Raw genomic sequence first — 18,360 nt, 5'->3', positions numbered from 1 at the left:
TTTTCCTTTAAAACCTAAATCAACTGAAATACTTCCCAAACTTTCCCTTTTCTGTCCTTCTCTCCAAGGATCTTTTTTTTTGGATGAGATTGCATTTTGTTTTCTCTAAAATTCTTTAGTTATATTGTTACATGCACCACACACCAATTGTTCTTGTTTGATTGTCTCAATGTCCCAGGTCTTGTTATAAAAAAGTCCCAGAGGTAGTTTGTCAGCAACTGAAGTGCAGTCGCTTTGATTTTTTGGAAATAAATAAATGCACCGTGCTCGTTTGAGTCAAGTATGCTGGAAAATAACACCTTACTTGGCGGGGGAAAAAACATATTTTTTTAAAAAAATGCACACAAATCACCTGCTGGTATCAGCCCACACCCTCCATCTCTGTCTTCTTTGCTTCAGTCCCAGTTGGGGCTCTGGCTCACAATCAATAGCTTTCACTGCTAAGCCAATCTGCAATAATAAAGGCATTACAGACAGGGAAAAATAACACCAAATCCTATTAAATATGAGCGATGGTTTCTTCCCTTACATGTCTCGCTGTCTCTTGTTGCCTAGGTGAGCAGGGAGCCGCTCCGTTGGACAAATCTCAGCGGTTGGTTTGATCCCTAAATGTTGGGGGCTGATCAGCGGGCTCAGGATCAGGGCCCCATATTGTGAGTTACAGGTAGAGTCTGGAGCTTAGCATTCAGCTCCACTTTCCCAGCAGCCATGTATATTTCACAGGATTGTCTTTTATATTCAGTCTGTGGCTCACCGGAGCACTCATCTTTATTTCATTTTGTGGCATTTTTTAATTTTGGCAGAGGTTTTTTTACACCCTCCTCCTCTTTCTGTACTCCCTCCTCCTCTTTCCGTACTCCCTCCATTCTTCTGACATCTCCCTCTGCTGACTGAATCAGTAATGACATTATACATCTTTCACTGTGGAGCTTTCAGGAAAGACAACAGGAACTTCCAGCAGTAAGATTTCAGTCTATACTACTCCTTGCATGAAAGAGGAGATATTCTATAAACTATACCATAAGTTGTGTTGCTAAATCACCTATTTTCATTTTTGTCCACAAAAAAACATCCAAATAACCCATGTCTCAAATTTATTGTCACTTGTTTAATTAAAAAAATACACCTTTTAGAAAGATTTTAAGAACTTATGATGTTTCAATTTGTTTCCATTCACCCACATCCCCTCAGGTATTTTCTACCTGCTCCTAATTGGATTAAGAAATGCAAAAAATTTGGTATTATGTGCTCAGGTTTTAAGATATTTGCTGCCGAGGTGCCTCAGACCTGAGCTGAATGATAGAAATACAGATATATATATATATATACCAAGCTTGCTACATGAAAATACCAAATGCTCGAAAATTGGCTTTCTGGTACCATTGAGATGATATACTGTTGATAAGTTTTAAAGTTCTTCATTAATAATAATGCACCCAGTTCTAATCGGAACCTGTATTTTGACTGTAAACAAGCACTTTAATGTATATTTCCCTCTTAAATAATGGAGGAAAACTATAGAGAAGCATAAAGTTAAAAAGTCAAGGGAAGTAAAGAGCACACAACTTTAGGGAGATTTCTAGCACCAGAGTTTCAGATTAAGAAATGACAAATGAAGACCATGATTCATTTTTCTGGCTTCAGCATCTCACCTCAACCCTCTGTTGTTTTCCAAACAGATCCAGAATGACGACAGAGCTTTTCTGATGATGTCAGTGGATTTGGCTCTAGATTTAGAGTTTGTCAGTGGTCTTTGTGGAGCTTAGTACAGGCCAACTGGACCACAACACTTTCCTAGTTATTTAAAGATACACTGAAATGGAGCCCTCTTGATGTTGATAGAATTATCTACAACTATGCAAAGTAAAAAAGAAGAGGCACAAGAATTAAGTGCATGCCATTGTTTGTGCAAGCTACTGTAAAAACCACCCTGAAATAGTTTTATGTGAACTCTCCAAAAGAAAATCAAGAGTGGAGTTCTGTTTTATTTTATAGTGGATTCTGCTGCTGTTGCATAACCTCAACCTCTTCTTCTGACATTAAGTTAAAATGGATAAATCTGGGAGTGATCTAACTTTTGAAAATACTTAGTTTGGTTCTGAGCCTTGAACTAACCTCCGTCTGAGCAGATCGAGAATAAGACCTTATAAATGCACTGTGAAACTCTTCAATAACCATCAATAACTATGGCACAAAAGCTCCTCTGCTTGCTTGAACAAACAAATGTTATAAATGATACTGCTCCTGCACGTCTGAGTAGCAACACTGATGTCAAGCAAAAGTGAACCACAGTCTTGTGGAAATTGAATTTATTTATCTATTTGGACAGAAATAACCTCCCTTTTTATCAACATGCTACAAATGGAAAAGTATATCATTTTATTCACAAACACTCCTTCATGGGGCACATCAGGGGAACAAAATAAACTGAGAAACAGAGGACTAAATTTGAATTGATGACAAATAGAAGTGATAAACTGTCTGCTGAGCAAGCCACTGCATAGCATTAGTGATACCACTTATGATGATGACAAGCTAATTTTATCTAAACTCAAATAGCACTACAAATGTATTCTCCCATGTCTCCTGTGTGAAGTGTTTAGTTGGTAATGATACAGACTGAAACTGTTACCGAGGACTCTTTACGACCCGTAAAGGAAAACGAAAAAATCAGATTAAAAAAAAGAATGTAGTTAGTACTGATGACTGTCACTCTTCTCCCTGGGTGTGTCAGACCAGAACATTATCAGAAAATTTTCATCCAAATTATTAATTCTAAGCTGCACGTAAGACAGTTTAAAAAAGGAAAGATGAAATTTATTTACCAGGAAACATAACTTGCACTTGTACATGACATCCTGAGGAGAACTGTAAGTTCCTCACCAGAGCTTTAGCTGATTCATGCAGCGAGTCTGTTTTAAAATATTGACCAATTTGAAAAGTTATTCAGGTTTATAATGGACAGAAACTTCTAAGGGCTAATGCTTATAATCATTCAATAATTGAATTATTCAGACATAATAAAAAACTTTAAAAAATAGAACACATCTAGCTCTACAGTGCCCAAGAACAAATTAAAGTTTACTTGTAAGATAAAATGAAATCTGTAACTGCTTTACATATAAATTAATGATCCTGATGTTTACAATAATACAATTCAATTCAAACAACTAATAATGGATAACAATAATGGTAATATTAATAAGTCATTTGACAACTAGTGGTTCCGGTGACAATTAGTGAGAGCAACTATGTTCAATTGTGTGGTCTAAATGCATACATCCCTAGTCAGGATTGTGTCATTCAAGAAGCAACCAAATAAGTTTCCATTTTGTCCTGATGTTAACAACACAAAAATAAAATTCAAGCAGCTTGTCCAAAACAAATTCACAACAACACGTACATGTGGGAAACATCTGGGTCTTAAAGGATTGACATGTCTTTATCTAACATGACTTTCAGTCTGATCTACAAAACAAGTATGGAATTATTTGACAACAGATTGTAATCTCCTTTACTGCAATAAAAAAGAGACGTTGGGGTTTGATATCTCAATGAAGAACAAGAATGAAATCATTAACTACACCATTTGGCAGCAGAATCCAATCTTTGCTACATCTCATGTGGTAAATGAAAATGGGAGGGTGTGTTGATATCTCAACAAAGCACATTTGTTATCAGGGATGAAAATCAATCCTTACCAGAATAGAAATCATTGTGGAGGAAAATGAGCACAAAGACGCAAACAGAGGTGTTTTTGCTGGTGGGATGAGCACAAACAGTCAGATTTAAGACTGTTCAAAACACAATAGTTAAGCCTTTTTTTAATCCACGCCCTGTATAAAATAATAAAAAATGGAGTAGGTGATAGAGAAATGCAAAAAAAACAACAGGGGAGGAATGTGAATTATAGAATTGATATGGGTGACACGTGGGGGAGGGGGGGGGCTTGTTGGAGCTTTGACCCCACGGATTAAACTTCAGAGAAAATGACAGAAAACATTTATCAACTACATTCATTTCTAAATCTCATTTTAATCTCTCTTTAGTTGATGTGGCAATCTCCAAATAACGCACATGCAGTTAAATACAAATTGCTTTGTCTGATGAGATTTTCTAAGATGTGATAAACCTTGAGGCACATGATCATGCAGGAGCAAAATTTGTGGACACATCATTTTTTTAATATCACTCTGAGGTTAAATCTTCAAATGAATCTCAAGAATGATGTCAGGACGGTAAACTGAGCCATAAATTGTGGGTGTGTCACTCTTGAAGTCATGGTTTACTCATTCAAGGTCTACACAGCGAGCCTTCATACTAGGCCACGCATACAGTGGTATGTTTTTTTTAACAGTTCTATTTTACAAGGCAACAGGGTAGTCAATCTCTCCTGGATATCCTTTTTTAATCTCTTTCTTTCTTTCTGTCCTTGTGGTTGCATGTGTTTGATTTATGTGGCTCAGCAGGCCATCAGGACACAATGCCGGCCTCTCAGTACACCGCTGTCTGATGTAGCAAGACATGAGCTCACACTGGGCTCCTTATCTCAACTACAAGAAAATATCTAACTGCACAGTGACAGAGAAAAAATATGAAGGAAATGAACACCTAGAAAACAAGAAGAGTTAGGATAACACTGAAGATAACAGAAAGTAGAAGAGGGGAGCACTAAAAAAAGATACCAGCAGCTTTCTGAGGCCTCACAGCTGGTTCTCTGCACTTCATGCTAACACTAGCAAGGCAACATGGTCAATGCTAACTTACTGGGTTTAGCCAGTGTTAATTTTGCCTTGTCGCCACTTTAATTTAGCATTCATAGCATGCTATAACTTATTAGTAGGAGACATTAACTGCAAATTCCAGTTGTATAAAGCATTTCAATAAAAATAAGAAACACCACTGCAATGCCTATAGTTGGGCTAGATGAAATTCAAGAGCACCACCACAGCCGTTTTATCACCTTAGTGTCATTTGCTAGCAATAGAAAAATACACAAACCAGCAGGACTAGCAACCCAGTTGGGTAAGCTAATGGGGATATTTTACAATTTTAAAATGTCATTTAGCAGATGCTTTTATCCAAAGCGACGTACATACAAGAACAAAAACAACACAAGCAAAGATCTAGACAAGAGGAAACAAGTTCAGTAAGAGTAACACAGGGCTTCAAGTCCATTTGGATGCAGGTACTGCTTATCAGTGTAAAGGCAATGCACAAAAGGAAATAAGGAATATTTTTTATTTTTATTTTAGTAAAATAAGGAACATCTACAATGAAGCAACCAAACAATTTAAAACCATTATCATCATCAACAATTAACTTGTCATCACCACAATAATTATCAAAGTACCAAGTGCTGGGTCAATCAAGAAGAATAATAAGAATAAGAAAAAAAGCTTTTGGAAAGCCCTAGACATGATATCATAAGTTAGCGTTGGCCATGTGTTATCATTTCACTGGCATCTGAGCTCTAGCTAACAAGCTAACGACAGATAGGGTTGTTAAGTACAATATAGGGGAGCATAAGCAGCTTTTAGCTTCCAAACAGACATGCTGACATTTGTAGAGTTTTTAAGCTGCCAAAGTGTAACAACACTGCAAAAAGTCATAAGTAGCACACAACTCTTTCAGTGTATTTGTTTGCTTGTTTATCTAACTGATGTGAGAAATGCCTTCATGTTAAGAGAGGCCTTAGTGAGAAAGCTGTGGTTTAAAGTTTTGCTCTTTTTTGTGATACCAATGTTAACAAATGTACATGGTTTGTTGACCTCAGCTATTGAAACACATGAGTGCAACATTTGTCAGTCACTGTCAGCAGATGAAAGTTTGATAACACAAAGTAACCGTGTCTCATGTCAAATATTAATATAAAATACCATCTTCAAATGTAATACCTACGTAATATAAAAAAGTTATCTTTGAATGTAAATTCTTTCCTACAAATAAAATAGAAAATGTTAAATTTCCACAGTAGATCTGTTTTCTGTAGCATGATTTTTGAAAAAAGAAATCTCTGAAAACTGTGTTGAAGAGGCTGCAGGTTGTAGAGAAGCTTGTTTCCAAGAGAGAATGAGAGAAATGAAGACTGTACAGTCCTGTCGAGTGAACAGGGAGAGTCAAATGGATCACAGAGTTTGCAAATTAACTTAAGTCATTGAAGCGATCGGTCTACTCATCCCTAAACTGTAGTTAGTTTAACTTCACGCTGTTACTCATGCAACATCTTTCACCACAGCCACTGACAGGGACAGTTTAAGGTAACACAGTGGACACCTTTTCTACCTAAAGTCATGGAGACAGTTTCATCAGCATTCACTGGTCTGTTGCCCTCTTTGTTTACTCTGCATTACATTATCCACCGTCTCCTCAGCTGAACATACAGGCACTTAGCTCTCTGCAGTGAGACGTCCGGCCCCTCGCCGTGAAACATATGTGTCATTTTTCTCCGTCTGTCTGTCTGTCTCTGTCTGTCACTTCCAAGCCCTCATACTCTGTCTGGCTGTTTCTCTAGGTGCCACATTATGTCTCTGTCACTGGCTGGTCATGTCGCTACATGCAGGTCGGGGACCAGTCCAAGAGTTTGCCAAGGGGAGGGTGACATCTGGTGAGCAAAGTGAACTCAGGCCTCAGAAAACTGGTTTCCATCTGTGCTGTTCTGACCACATAATGGCACACGGAGAGGAAGGTCTTTTCATTTTGGATTTGAGCATGTGTGATCCAGCTGTGAGTGACAAGGACTGTCGTTCCAATTATCTGTGTCAAGGCCAGGGACTGAATATGGGTCAGAACCTCAAGTTTCATTCACTGACTTTTACTGAAAAGTGCTGAAATGTTGCTGCTAGCTTGTTCTGGATATTAATTAAGGATTGGAGGAAGGGGAAGTTATTCTAAGGGACTGCTTAATACCCATTATCAACATTTACTGAAAAACAGCCTTAAGGCTTTATCTTATTCAACACAGGAGGACTCTTTTATCTGAAGGAAAGTTTTGGTCTTATTTGCTTATCCATTTTAAAACAACCCATTTGAACAATTCCTGGTCTGGGTCATAGACTGTATGAGACATACAGTCTGTAGTCTCAGTGATGGTGTCAAGAAGCCCAAAAATTCAAAGACATACAATTGCAACTTATCTCAGTTCTCTGTCTTTAGCCAGCTCAAATTAATTTCACAATTAGATGCTGAAAAACTAATGCATGCATTTATATCAAGTAGACTAGACTAATGTAATGGTCTATTCATCGGCCTCCCAAAAATCAACTATCCAGAGACTACAACTAATTCAAAATGCAGCCACACAAGTTCTCACAAGAACAAAAAACCTGTCTTTAGATGTCTTCACTGGCATCCAGTCCAAGCTAGGATTGATTTTAAAATGATCCTACTAGTGTACAAAGCTCTAACTGGCTTAGCTCTTAGACAAAACATGTTTATCAGTTACACCTCAGCTAGAACTCTCAGGTCTAGCTGGGTCCAAGAAACCCATGAAGAAACCCCAAAGCAGGTGAGGCTGCTTTCAGTATTCATGCCCCAAGAAGAAGGAACACCCTGCCTGAGTACTTGAGAAGGACTGTATCACTGAGCACTTTTAAAAGGAGGCTTAAAAACCTATTTTTTCATCAGTCTACGCTTCAGCTTTTAGTTTGTGTGCATGTGTGTGTGAGCGCATCAACCTTGAGAAATGTATGTATGCTCTGTATTTTGTAAACTTGATTTTCTTTGAAATGTTATGTGTTATAATTGTGAAGCGCATTGTGTTGCCTTGTGTATGAAATGTGCTACATAAATAAAGTTTGACTTGACTTTGACTTGACGTGCTTATGGAATCGGTTATAGTAATGCTAATTCTCCCATTAGCCTTGAAAGTACCTTTTTCAAATTGTAGAGACTTTTTAAAAAGCCTTGCATGAGTCAGCCACACCACCCAAAAGAGTCTGGACTCGTCCCTGTTTCACACTAACTGTAGATTAATTATCGCCTTATCATAATGTATCGCCATATTTTACCTTTTTTTTAGCCTGTTCAGACACAAAAAGGGAGTCATCACTTTAACAAACACCCAGGTTATAACAGAGCTTTTCATTTATGGCCAGAGGAAGAGAAAACGGCATATCTAGTAATTTGGCTTGTGTGGGTGTTAGGCTCCATTTATTAAGATAAACCTTAAATCCTTGCGGTGCAGCTAAATATACACACATCTTAAGTTACAAGCTAGCAAGTGTCATCGGATGGTTCAGTGAGGACTTTGCACCCTAAATTAAGACAGCTCTTACACCGAGCTGGTGAAATGCACCACAGCTCCTCAACCCCCCCAAAGGAAACTGCTGAGAGAGCCATGACAAAGCAACGTGTGAAAACACAATTTGTGGACCGTTTCTACACGTTAGCATCCCCCTGACTGACAGCTACAGCCCTTCAGTGTAAAATCCCCTTGTTCAGATTCTGTAATAACATCAAAGGCATAAAGGTCCTCTAAGACACCCCTGATAGTTCAGCTCTGTGTGATGGGTATAACACAATTTTCCAATGTGAGGGCAGCTTAAAAGTGAGATAATTTTGTGATGTTACATTTACCCGCTCAGCCTCGAGTTCAGCTCACTCTCCATCCTCTCCGTCCTCAGACCTGACCTAGACTCCTTTCCAACTGACCCCCTATGGGCCAAGTTGGACCAAGTTGAAGGAGGGAAAGTCTACCCTGGCTGCTTCCGCACACACCATCACTCCCCCTCATGCCATCAATCTCCTCATCCCACCCCCTGCTTCTTCATGCTCCGGCTAATTAACTAAAAAACCAAGCACAGATTTTATATAATTCAGCAGCAAGAACTGCCATGTCTTGATCCAGAAACACCCAGAGAGAAACATGGTGACTGGAGCCAGAAAGCACCGGGAGAGGAAGGAGGAGGAAAAATATAAAAAACACAAGTCTTGTCTCCACCGGAGCACGAGGAACTGAACGCTGAAACTCTGAAATTCTCCTCACATATTTTACTTCTTCCAGGGCTACATTTTAATCAGACACACTAGCAAAGTAGTTGCAGGCTGGGCATGACCGGTGGAGGAAGCGGAAAGAGCCTGCAAGAGTAGAAATGGGGCGATGCGGAGAAAGATAGAGGCTTGATTGTGAAGGTTTTGACAGGCAGGTGGCAGGTGAGAGAGGTGTAAGATGAAAGACAGCGGGAGAGAAAGACTGAGGAATAGACTGAGAGGAGTGCTAGGGATCTGTGACCAAATGGTTCTGCAGAGTGCTCGACGCTCGGCAGAAATCTCCTGACCGCTCTCCATTAAGCTCCAGTTCAGGAAACAATATATAAAGAAAGTTCTGTTGAGGGAGAACAGTCTGCAGAAAACAAATCCGACGGAATAACAGCTTGTAGAAGCATATTTTCCTGCTTTCATCTCAATAATACATCCCATGTAGCTCTGCAAATCCTGGAAGGACAAACAAGAATGCAAACAAGGCTCCATTATTACATGTCTTCTTAAAAGACAACAACAGCAAATCCTGGAGATCCCTGTACGTCCAGAGGATTTCTGAAGGATCTTTTATTTATTAAGACAGCATGATTGCACGCTGAGGCTTACCATCGGGGTCACAATTCTTGCTGGGTTACCTATGTCGTTTTTTCCCCCCTCTCACCCTGCCTCCATTTCTCCAATAAATTCAATGCATGTCTGAATTAATGCATTACAAAGCCTGCTGGAGATATTAAAAAATGATAAAAACTAATCCCTCCTTCATGGACCCATCTGTGGCAGGGTCCTCACACCGCCCTGACCCTGAGCATTCTCTGCCGTCTGCACCATGAGTTATGATATTTGGTGTCGCTCGAATTACACATTAATATTTCATTACATGCACAAAATCCTGTTCTATATATCTCCCCCAGGTGTGTCACTATTAATCAAAAGATGTTGTGTTAATCCAAGGCTGTCTTATACCTTCTTACAATGTGCCCCACAAAAATATACAACTATTGAGTGACTGTGTGGAGAAGAAAAAACGCCTACAGAGTGCACCTACAGTGTATATAGGTTATTACAAGTAGTGCATGTAAACAGCAACACACTTACACACACAATCTGTCTTCTTTTTTTAAGATTCTGCAAGGTTTCAGCGCTCAGTGTGAGCCCGTGCTGAGTTCACATGTCTGTCTCTCGCATCAGTAAACACACATGAACACATCAGAATACACACTGCTATATCAAATAGCAAGAGCATGAAGCCCAGCGTGTGTTTTTTCCCCGGGGAGTCTGAGACGAGGCAACACATTGACCAACAGGGCAGCGGCGTGATGCCACGACTGGTGTTCCCCCCGCCGAGAGCTGAGCTGCTCATCATGCATGTATGAAACCAACACAGTGCCCATCATCAGGAGCCAAGCGTCCATCCTGATGAGATTTATTTTCCAAAGCTCGAGTCGGCTCCTCACAGCCAGGAAACGAGAGGGAAAGAGAAAGACAGAGGGAGGGGGAGATTAACACACTTCTCACATCACGACGTTGACAGGGGATGTCTCAAAGTGGAGCAACACCAGCGGAGAAATCCAAAGTAGGGCTGACCACTTCACACCCGGACCCTCCCTCTGCTGCTTTATTTATTAAGTCATGCAAAAGAGGACGACAACAACAGAACCCCAGTGGAGATCCAGGCAAACTAACAGTTGAATACATTATAGAAGAAAACAAACAAAGTACACTGCCTCTCACATTAAAGGCTCAATGTTTTGATTAGCAATAACTTTCAGCTTTTACATTTTTAAATTCAAGGCTTGATAACATCCAAATATCAGGACACTTACAGAACTTATTTCGAATAATAACTTCAGCATCAAACATGAATTCAAAGTCCTCAAATATTTAATATTTGAACAAAGCTTTATATTCTACAGCTGTGTTGGCTGCTTTCTGAGGCTGGTGTTATCTAGATGCTAAAAAGTCCAAACTGTGTATAGCAGGTATAATGTTGATCATATGTACACCAAGCAGCAATAACATCATGACCACTGATGGTCGAAGTGAATATCATTGATAATGGCGATAATAATTATACATTTTATTTATGTAGCACTTTTCAAAATACTACAGTACAGTCTTGGAAGTGTTTGGGGATACACTTCTAGAGGGAGGGGGCAGTAATGAGGAGGGCCCTGTCCCCCAAGGTTCAGTGCTGAAGAAACAAGGTTGGCATTGGAAGAGCAGAGACAGCGGGCAGGAGTGTGGGGGTGGAGCAGGTCAGTGAGGTGGGAATGGGTTTTTGTTATGGAGGGCTTTGAAGGTCAAGGGAGCAGGCAGGAGTGTGTGGGCAAGTGAGCAGCAGAATCTTGGATGTACTGGAGTTTATTGAGGACTTTGGATGATGAAGCATATAAAATGCTATTGCAGCAGTGGATTCTGGGTGTGGTGAAGACATGAATCAGAGCCTCAGCAGCAGAGAAGGAGAGTGATCGGCGGAGACGGGTGATGTTTTTGAGGTGGAAGAAGGCAGTTTTGATGATGTTATTGACATGGTGCTGAAATTATGGGCTGCTGTTGAATTGGACTCCTAGATTGTGGATAATCTCTCTACAATGACACCTGTCAGTGGGTACTTTGACAAGGACCAGACTAAGATGGCTGGAGTCAGATCATCTCCAAAACTGCATCTTGTGCGGGGTGTTCCTGGTCTGCAGAGGTCAGTTCTTACCAAAAGTGGTCCAAGGAGGGAGAACTTGTTACTCTTTCATGGCAAGGCTCACTAATGAAAACAAGAAGAAAGTTGGCCTGTGTGGTCCAATCCCACAGTCAGTTAAATTTCTGATTAACAACTGGGAAATGAGTCACTTCAGAACGTTCTAAATCTGGAGTCAGGAAAAGAAAGTCATCAAGATTGTTCTGATCACACTTAGATGAACAAGATCATAGATATGAGCTGTCAGTGATAATATACAAAAGTACATATCAGTGTTGTCTTACTCCATTTCATGACTAAGACCAACATCCAACTCGAACCCTGATTTTTAGGACTTCTAAATCCACTTGGACTTGAGCACTGATGACTCAGACTTGCTCATTGACTGTATAAGGACTTGAAAGATGCACTGCATGAAAAGCCAAGGAACTCGGATCTACACATTTTAGAGATTTTATTTTAATTTTTGCTTTTTTTTAGTAAAAGTTCTTGATAATTTTGGCATGTGTGTTCACCTTCATATGTGTTCCTATGCTGTCTAGTTCAGAAGAGTTACTGCCATGATGTTGAAAGAAGCACAACAAATCTTGCACTGTGTTTCCAAAGATGTGACAGTAAATGCAGCAAGAGCAGTGCAATGTGTGCAACATGTGATAGAACCATTGGAGAGAAGATGGAGACAACCACAAACTTTAACAGACTTCTGCCCAGAATTCAACCAGAAAAGAAAGTGAGATGCTAAAGTTAGCCTGCTTTGACTGTTGATTACGTTACTGTTAGTAAGCTGACTGTAATGTTGGCGACTAAAACGACTCTACCACTGGGTCCAAGATGTTTGTTAAAGTCTGATTAATATCAATTGGGTGGCAGGTGTTTGTTTGAGTGAATTGGACACCTACAGGGATCCAGCTGCAGCAGGATCGCTGAGTTGGCTCCCCATTAAGAGAGGAATGTTGTGCATCTAAACTCAGGTTATGGGAACTTAATTTGGACTCAAAGCTCAACTCTGAAGGTTTAGGGACTTGACTACAACACGGGTACATTTTAGATGTAAGTAATGAGGTTTGATACCCAGCTCTGCTGCCTGTAAACTTCTACTGCAGAAAACAACAAGACGATAAAATACTCAAAATGTGCTCACTTTGATTCAAAATTCACATTTTAAAGGTAACACTATGGATGAAGTCGTGCTCTCCTGCTCTGTTTCGGACATGGTACTGTGGCAGATGTGTGCCCTGTTAGTGCACAGTGTTAAAGGGCCATGACACACCCAGCTGTAATGTTTATCTGCATCAGTTAAGTGTTCATTCTCCCTCCTCTCTTCCTCACGCATGTAATACCTCAGCAGTAATTGCTGTGTTATAGATAAGCTCTTTGTCTATCACACTCTAGCCTTGACAACATGAGGAATCGGATACTTGTGTTCTCTGCATTTTACCCTGTTTTACCTCTCGCCTGCATTCTGTGTTTAAGCCTGTGCTTGGGGATAATTCATTTTATTCTGAGCATGCACGTCTGTGTCACATATCTTTGCAGCAAACAGATTACGAGTAATATTCTCAAATTGATTCCTTTTCAGGCGTTATCGTCTCCTCAGACATTCCCTTTTTTTGCCCCCCACAACTCCTCTCAGGCAGCAATTTTCCATAGTCGCTCCATAGAGCTTGGTGAGTCATACTCAGTACTGTTGTTATAATGGCTGCCCATCCATTGAGGTAGACAGGGATTCATTAAGATGCTGTGTGAGTGTGCGTTTTGCAGTGTGAGGAGAGCTCAGTTCAGGTCAGATCAGGTGTGGTTATTTTGACCTGGACCTCCATATGTGCTTTTCCTGCTCTGCTGTCACCCTCCTCCCCCTTACTTGAGGAAAAGAGGGAGACAGAAAGACAGAAACAGCAAATAGAGGAGGTCTAAAAGGAAAAGGAGATACAAAAACTACATCAGCCCACTAAAACCTCAGACATTTTCCAATCTTTCTCCGTATCCCAGGCTGGCAGTTGCATAGAGAGCCGTGTCAGAGACTAGTGGATGTATCAGGCCGTGAGATGTGAGAACCTCCTGGGGTTGAAGCAGCAGCTGTGCACAGACCTTCTTCTCAAGATGATTCTGGCAGTAAAGCTGGGTGGCATGGTCTGATGTAGAGCCCAGAGTTCTGCTTCTGTCTCGGTCTGACCGCGTTTCAACTGACGTACAGGAACTAAGTTTTGAACACAAGGTCGGGGATACTTTGTGCTCGTCTTTAAGCTGTGTTGTGCTGTAGAGGGATTATTCCTCTTTCTGTTTTTGTTTCTACAGGACCTGAAGGATTGTTTTCACCTAAAGAAAATGTTTCATTTTCACCTTTTCTTCTGGCTCTCTGACAATAAAAAGATGGAGTTTTTGTAATATTTTCTCAATATGGTGCAGGTTTCCACTATGCAGAAATTAGTGCAGTCATGTGACCTTGACCTCATGCTCGTTTCATTCTGACCCTGTACTGAAGCTGGTCTATAGTTTTTACAAACAGCTCTTACTTTATTATTTACTGACTAGAGGAACATTGTATTTTAGAGCATTTCATTAATTGCCTGGGCATGAACAACACAGTGCCATCTAAAGGTCACTCAGAGAGGGACACAATTACTAATAACTGTAGTTTTCTTGATCCACTTCTGCAGAATATTCCTCTGCACCACTGGTGAACTTATGTAAAGTGTCTGATCTGGTACAGGGGAACTCCACAAGTTCTCCCTGGTATCCTTTATGGTGAAATAACAGAAAGTAACAGTCAGCGTAAAACTAACTTCTAATGACTGCTTTCTGCACAGATGCAGTAGGGAGACCCCACTGCAGTATTCAAGGTTTGAGTCGTGTGAGACTCCAGAGCTCAGGTTCCATAAGGAGGAGTCTAAGCTCCGCGTGGTGAGGTGTGTGAATACAGTTTTTGCCCCACCAGGTTAAGCTTTATGTGTTTATGGAAAATAGCAAACACAAAATTATTGGCTGAGATACGTGACTTTCACTAAAATATTGTTTCAGAACAATGGACAGCCCTATTTAATGTGTGTCTGGTGTGTATGTATCAAACGCAGCATGATAAAAAGAACGGTTGTGTGTGTAAGAGAGACAAAGAGAGTGTGTGTGTTGGACTAAATAATGAGCCGTTACCTCTCTGGTTGTGTGCTAGATTGGACACTTTTTCTATGGTTTATTTATCTCTCTTTCCACAAGTAGCTGGCAAAGAATATGGAATACCTCAATAATATCAAAATGTGTACGTTATAGAATTATTCAGATGAAAATCTTGCACAGGACGTATATCACCCCTGTTAAATGCAAAACAATGAATTAATCCATTTCAGACAGATGCTGGCATGGCTGTGGTAAAAGAGGCACCCTTATACATTGTCTATGGAAATGCCCTACATTGAACTCCTTCTGGTCAGCTGTGACAAATGCCCTCACAGAGATCCTTCATGTTGTTGTTGTTCCAAAATGTTTTTCCTTATGAATATTAGCTGAAAAAATAGAGGGGTTATCTTTGACACAGATGACATTTGTAACATTGGGTTGTCTAGCTGCTAAACAGAGAATTGTTTTGAGCTGGAAGATTCAAACTCCAACCTGTTTTAGTGTCTGCAGCTGGTTAAAAGAGTTTGTAGACCTTATCGGGAAGGAACGAGCTGCTGCCACACTAATACATCTCGATCAGGGATTAAATGGATTGTGGGATACAGTTAGATCCTTCTTCAACTCCTTACCAGAGTAAATATGATATTAGTTCCATGATTGTTATGGTTATTTTTATATCCAGCCATATCAACATGAATTTACACTTTAAATGAACTTCAAGCATGCTTTAAGTATTTATTGATGCCCCCAACCTCTGTCGTCCTTCTGTTTTTTTTTGTGGTAGTCTTCTTTCTTTTATTTATTTTGTGTGTGTGTGTGTGTGTGTGTGTGTGTGTGTGTGTGTGTGTGTGTGTGTGTGTGTGTGTGTGTGTGTGTGTGTGTGTATACTGTTGGTAATGTATGTACGTAATGTATGTTTAAGATTTATGTCCTCTCATGTATGGAGTAAAAATGTATATATATTATCTATGGTTTATTTATCTCTTCCTCAATCGCAATTTTTTTAGAGACCGCCATGAAGCTCAGATTATAACTGGAATGCTGCAGTATTCTTTAAATTGGGGTTTTCCAATTATAATCAACAATATATGTTGATACAATGGTCTGTCTCACACAAAATAAAGAGTTGCATATATTGTATATTTACATTGCATTCAAAACCAAGACAACGTAGAACAGATGTTGTGTATTTAACATACACGTGGACTTTTCTTTCTCTAGTCTGAACAATATTACATCAATCTGCCCATGTCTTATGTATCTGTTTTGAAATTCCAAAAAGATTCCTCAAATGTTTTCCAAAATTTGCAGTTTTCCTTTTATGATGTTACTTTTTCTATCGCAACAGATGCTGATCAATCTTTAATCTATGGATCATGCCGGGATTGTTCACTTTTTCCATCCTATAGCAATTGCTCTTTTAGTTCAGAAATGGCACAGGTCCATAAGTGCACACTCACTCTTTTTAGTGATAATGTCTATACCCAGAATACCCAGAATGCAACATTTTGGTTAACAAGGGATCTCCAGTTTTGTAATTCAAATCAAAACCTCCTCCAGAAACTTCTGGCTATTACATTTCCTTAAGCAGTGAAGAAGTGTTACTTTAGCATTGTTGTATTTGAAGCAAGTGTGTGGAACATCAGGATTAAAGTGATATAAATAAGATGGTGTTATATGTGTTTTTAAAATCCTATTAAGATGAGTGTTAATTGTTTGACAGACTCATTATTCATCACACTCATCTCTACATTCACTCAGGTCAGATTCTGAAAATTGCTTCATCTTCTCTCAGTGTTAAGGACCTAAAATATTCTCCCTCTGTCTTTAAGTTTGCATTTGTTTCAACTCTGGTACATTTTGTCAGGCTGGGGAGGGGGTGACAGATCAAGTCAAAGGAAAGGTTTCAAGAAAAGATTAATGACTGGATTTGCTTAGAATTTGAAAACAAGAGGTTTAGCGTCTCTTTCAGCTGGATTTATCTGACAAATGCCCCCAAGTGCTACTGCCTGGTTTTATATTCATCAGCTAAAGCATGACTTTAACACCTTCTCAAAGATGCAAACTTTATCAACAGCATGATATGACAGCCTTATCATTATGCAGCACAGTTTCTGGCTTTTATGCAAGTTTATTTGGATGCTATCGTGACTTGGCAACCAGCCTCTGCAAATATCAGCATTCCCATACATTGTCCAAAAAATAATAATCTGATAGGGCTTTGTGTATCTGGGAGGGTATTCAAAGTTACCATACAGCTATGCAAACACAATCTGTGCAACTACTTCAAGGCTCCCGTTTCAGCACTATAGGAATTTTTTGCTCATTTTTCAAATTTTATATAGTCGAAGTTCTGCTGTCATAATGACAGTATGTTTTTGTTGATCTCATATTTGCTTTCTCTGACATCAGAATGACAGAAAAAAAGTTCAGAGATCTTCAATCAGACAGTAAAAGTGGTTCATCTCTGGACAAACAGCCAATTGAAGCGTTTTCCTGTATCTGAACACTGCTGTTGACTGTTACTTTATAAATCTGTTTACTATTTTATATTAACTTGAGCTTTCTGGAACAGCACAAGAGCCCAGACGAGACAGGCGGGGCCGTTTTACTCAAGTTGTTTGCTTCTGCTTCTCTGATTTCCATATTTTTTCCTTCCAACATAAGAGCTTCTACCAATTGCCAGTGTTATTTGCAGTTATGTGAAAGCCCACCATCTGGCATTCACAACGCAGTCGATCCAAACCAAAGCAAGACTCTTCAGACAGCTGGAGGCTAGTTTGTTAAATTAAACAGAGAAATTAACTTGATTTTTCACTAAATCCTGCCTTTTTCTCACTGCAAGCACCTTGTCCTATTTGAAAAGGCGTTTATAACAGAGTGTGCTAACAGCTAAGACAAGGGAGAAAAGGAGAGCATAAAATTCCAATTAAAGCAGTGCAGACGAAGTTAGACTGCAGGAATTTAGCAAAAAATATCCCTCAGTTTCTCTGTTTGGCTGCACAGGAGGTGGAAATGCAAGGCTGAATGGAGGGAGACAATAGATCATTTAACTCCAGCGAGTCTGACAAAGAGACGCTGCCTGTTTGTGCACAGGGTCTCAGCTACACGTCTGTGAAGATCTTATGGCTTGTTTGACTCTCAGAGCAGCTAAAAGGACACTCCTCTCTATTTTCTCTCTTGGCTTTCTCTGTGATCAGTGACATTTTTGATTTCATAATATATCACGCAGCTTTATTTGGTCTTTTATTTCTTAAATGTATCTAACCTGTGTTTGAAATTCTATGTAAAAATGCAGAATCTGTAGGTGTGGGACTGGATTTGGGTTTTGCGAGTGTCTTGTTTATAGATTTTAATGTGAATAGTAGTCTATCGTCCACTAGTATTTCAGCAGGCTTTGATTTTGTGCAGGAAAACAGTCCTGCAGCAGTGTGATGAGCAAAAGGTTACAATGCCAACCCCAATCAGCAATGATCCAACAATCATTTTGCTGTCTTGCTTTTCATCCCTGTCAACAGATATCTAGCTTACAATCTACTCTTGGACTTTGTCTCATAACTGAAATGATATCCTTC

The 18,360-nt window shown here is 39.7% G+C and overlaps 1 protein-coding gene across 5 annotated transcripts in view; it reads right to left on the bottom strand.

The window, feature by feature from the left end:
- LOC117829752 (neurexophilin-4) overlaps window positions 1-18,360 on the bottom strand; it is a 165,675-nt gene that overhangs the window by 32,352 nt on the left and 114,963 nt on the right. Inside the window, exon 1 of one of the 5 annotated variants that reach the window (XM_034707773.1) lies at window positions 353-417. The exons of the other annotated variants lie outside the window; for them this stretch is intronic. The gene's annotated coding sequence lies outside the window, so the exon portion shown is untranslated. Of the gene's footprint in view, window positions 1-352; window positions 418-18,360 lie in introns of those variants that run through there. 5 annotated transcript variants of the gene reach the window in all.

Source organism: Notolabrus celidotus, chromosome 1 (assembly GCF_009762535.1).
Source record: "Notolabrus celidotus isolate fNotCel1 chromosome 1, fNotCel1.pri, whole genome shotgun sequence".
Taxonomy (NCBI): Eukaryota; Metazoa; Chordata; class Actinopteri; order Labriformes; family Labridae; genus Notolabrus; species Notolabrus celidotus.
The sequence above is the reverse complement of the archived record's forward strand: the minus strand, read 5'-3'. Positions and strand labels throughout refer to the sequence as shown.